The following is a 4,304-nucleotide window of genomic DNA, read 5'->3' on the forward strand; positions in this document are numbered from 1 at the left end:
CGTGAAACCTTCTTATGCTCGTTCTGGTAATGAAATATGTATCTAGTTTTGACAGTTAAAAACAATTTTAATAATTACAGATTTAAATATTTAAATTATACTTAATATTATAAATGCGAATGTTTGGATGGATAGATGGGTGTTTGTTTGAAGGTATCTGTAGAACGGTTGTATGTATTTTGCTGAAATTTGGCATAAACGCAGAGCATAGTCTGGAAGAACACATAGGCTATTATTTAAGTTTTTTTAGTACCGCGCGGACGGTGTTTTCAACGAAATGAAACACGCTGTATATCATAGTAATTCATGTTCTAACATTGAACCGTAACAATATAAATAGTGAAGGCAGTTCGAGCAACAAATGTAGTGACTCAAGTATTATGGAAATCTTGAGAGGAAGGAAAATTCAATAATGACGGGCTTGTAGTTTCTAGGCCACAATTTCCTTTGCCAATGTTGTCATGGTCACGCAGTCGACCAGTGAATCTTGATATCTCATTATCGTGTGGAAGTCGTACATCTCGTATTAGATACATCATCGGATGATGTGTGAGAGGTTTTGGTAAAATGGTTATTTACCGTGCTATTCCACTGCTAAAACAGGTATAGAACATATTGTTGTCTCTTTTTCTTCTAAGAGAATAAAAGGGATGATAACATGTTGTAAAACAAGTGCTTGGTCAGTGGAAACGCGCAGTTATTGAGTAGATCTTTACACAAGTCATTTGCGCTCGAGCGAGCGCGTTGGTCGGTATGTCTTATTTAAAGAGCTTGTTTTAAATGTAAATATGACTATACAATTTTTTGTTACGTTTTGTTTAACCTTTTTTTAAGCAAAAGTCGCGAGTTTTGTTTGCATTCTATTACATCCTAGTATTTAGTATAATCTTTATTTTACTTTGTTTAAATGCATTATTTATATCTTATTTCGTAGACTTCAAGGTATCTTGCTGAGAAGTAGTTCTTTTTGTGATAGCTGATTGATATATCCAGGGAGAAGGGATTAAGCTTATAACGTCCTATACCAAATATTTAATTTAATTAATAAGTTAATGAGTGACTATTATCGAAAATATTGTCTGCATGTCTGAAAGTCTGCGGATAAAAACATTAGAGATTTTATCTCTTTAAAAATACGAAAATATATTTGAAATATACGATAGTTTCAGAAGAAAATTGAAAGTGAAATGGACCGTACGTAACACGGGTTTCAACTTGCTTGATAGTAAATTGCGCAAAAGAAATTTTGTGAAGGCACGAAAATATAATATCGATTTGCATCCATTGAAATCTAAAATTTTACGCTTTATAAATATTAGTAGCATTAAAAATACAATAAATTTATATGATTAATATAAATTTTTGCGTTAAAAAAACAATTCGATATTTCGAGCTGTGAATGAAATGATGATGTAAACTGGTACAGTCAGCTGCATAAATATGTATACATTTACTGCAGACTCTTGTTTCAATAATATGTATGCCTTCGACAATGAATACTTGCTGACGAATTTGTGCATTACTATTTTTAAAACCGAAGGCGTATACAAGTTTTTAGAGTATGGTAAATGTACATATTTAAGCAGCTGACTGTACCTACACTTTATTATGTTAAATGTTATAATAAACATTATAGAAATATTAGTGTTAAAACACCTTATTTATGATCTTATGATACTGTATGTTTTTGCTTTTTAATTAATAATTTCGTATTGTTTTTTTCAGGTCCATGGTGTGAGAAATGTTCCAACTAGCTGATAAAGAGATCTAGAAAAAGAGGAGATAAAAATATGATATGCCTATTAAAGTTTCCCATTTTCTTTCAGGTTTTGGATACCAAAAAAAAAAATCAAAACATTTGACGATTTTGTCATTATTGATGTAAATCTAATTTTTGATTAAATTATATTTTTAAAGTTCTCTTCGTAGATATTCTTTATTTAATAATTTATAATATGGTTGTATTAACCGAGTTCTTTACTATTTCACTATTACTATACACATGTTTAAGGTATAATTAACTCTAAATAATATGTATTACTACTAAATATCTTATATACGAATATATTTGATTTTATTTTCTAAGCAACGCAAGAGAAGATTAAAATTGTACTACGATGAACAAGATGTCATATTGCGAATCCCGAAGAATCTTGACAGGAGTTTAGAAGAAAGAAAAAGTAGATTGGCCAGTTATCTTTGGTTATCTAGCTGTATGAGTATTGAGACATCATAAAGCTAGGTTACCGGAGTTAAGTGCCGTCTGTTACAACGCATTCAAACAACGTCACGTCACGTCACCTCAACCATCTTGCGCTGATGTCAAGATCATCAATATGTACAAGGATTTTCTACAACATTTTTGGAACTTTCATTTTATTTGTACTTGTGTATTTTTATATTTTTAAATAAATGTTTTATGTGTATGATTTGATTAACATTACGTGTTTGTATATTAGTTATAAAATCACTATAAAAAACTATTATTTTTTTTATCAAAATTTATGAGTTTGTCATATATATATATATAATTAGATTTTGCTCTGCATTTCGCTATATCCGATTCCAATTGATACGTCAATTGAGAGTAGTTCACGAGGGAAATTTGGATACTCGGAATGGATAACGAACGTGAATTGGTTACTTGAATTAATGTAGTTAATGGTGTAGCAATAGTTCAATTGTTTACGTAATATCTTATCAAAGAAAATCTTACACAAAATGATTATTTCTACTAACAGAAAGAATATTGTGCCTAGTATTAAGTAGTATGGATATATCTTTGTAGGTTCTATTTATAACTATAGTACTACCAAAATTTTTCTTGGAGGCGGAGAGAGTTTTTCATACACCCAGGTACGCTATATGAGTCATACTACCGCGCTGATAGTCCTATTATATTTACTTAAACAGTGCCTTAGTGTAGACTTCTCAATTTAAACTTACGTGTTGAGCGTTTAACTAACCAGTTACCGTTGGTTTCTGAGACCAAAACTTTTGTATGAAACATATTATCATCCTTGTCATTATCTTTGATATAACAGATTACGTTTTAAACGGGGATTTTAGTCTTAGAAACACACGGTTAATCATTATCTTGTACCTATTATTACTAATCGTGTTTTCGTGATAGAAGGGTCTGGGTAATATATTTAGAACAATAAAACAACATTCTAATTGTGTAAGTAACCTAAAGTTAAGGATAATCTGTGCGCCTAAGCGAGGCAAGTCACGCGCGCTTCTGACGAATGTTGCGCTAACTGGAAACGCCACGCCCGTTCAACTTATAAATATTTAAACAACTAAACATATCGTACCATGTCGAGGATATATTATTTTACTCACTCTTGTTGCTATTCTAATATAATTGAAAAAAAAAGGTCTTTTCTACAATAGTTTTCAACAGCAGAAGTTTTCGTCGTGATGAGTCCGGACAAGCCAGAAAACCAGCTATGATTTTTTTTTATTTATTATTTTCAATTTAAAATATGTTTGTGTTTGTAAAACAATAAAGATAATTTGTTATCAAAATTACTTTTATTTCTGTGATCCCTAAGGTACGTTGAATAGATTTTTGTGTATATAAGAGATAAAACTGATAGAATCTCGGTGGCACTTAATTTCTTTTTTATAATATAAGATGGCAAACAAGAAAATGGTCGAATAAATTCGCCGTAATAGCGAAGCGACTACTGCCCATAGACATCTGCAATTGCAGACGCATTGTCTCCTATCTTTAATCGATTTAGGAGGAGACGGACAGAAAGGGAATATTTCCTTATATCGTTCCTCATCCGTCCAATTAATTTCACCTTCGCATTGTTTCCTTATTTTTCGAACTAAGCTCAAGAGTTCCGTTTCTTTTAATGTATTTTTTTAAATAACTTTATTAGATAAAGTTACAACGAGAAACAGTTAGCTCTATGTTAATTACATTACACGAATAATTTAATGTCCACTGAAACTGGAAAAACGAAAACTCCGGTGAGTTAATTAAATTAAGCTATAAAAAGCTTATGAATTCATTTTGTTTATTTGTTCCTTTATTTATTTATCGAAGCAAACGGTGTAAAGGAGCTTGGGTTCAATTAAATTACGAGGTAAATATTATCGAGAAATAATTCACGATAGTAATAATGAGGGTCCGTTTTTCTGTGCGTTGTTCCATTTGCTTTCTTTGCTTTGTTCTGTTATAGGAGGTTACGAAAGACTGGGAACTAACAATGATGCTAAAAGGTTAATTGGTTACAGAAAGCGGGGTGTCTATCTTAATGATATTGTAAAAGCGAATGTTTGGATGGATG

This window comes from Papilio xuthus, unplaced genomic scaffold (genome assembly GCF_000836235.2).
Source record: "Papilio xuthus unplaced genomic scaffold, Pxut_1.1 DF825946.1, whole genome shotgun sequence".
NCBI classification, from domain to species: domain Eukaryota; kingdom Metazoa; phylum Arthropoda; class Insecta; order Lepidoptera; family Papilionidae; genus Papilio; species Papilio xuthus.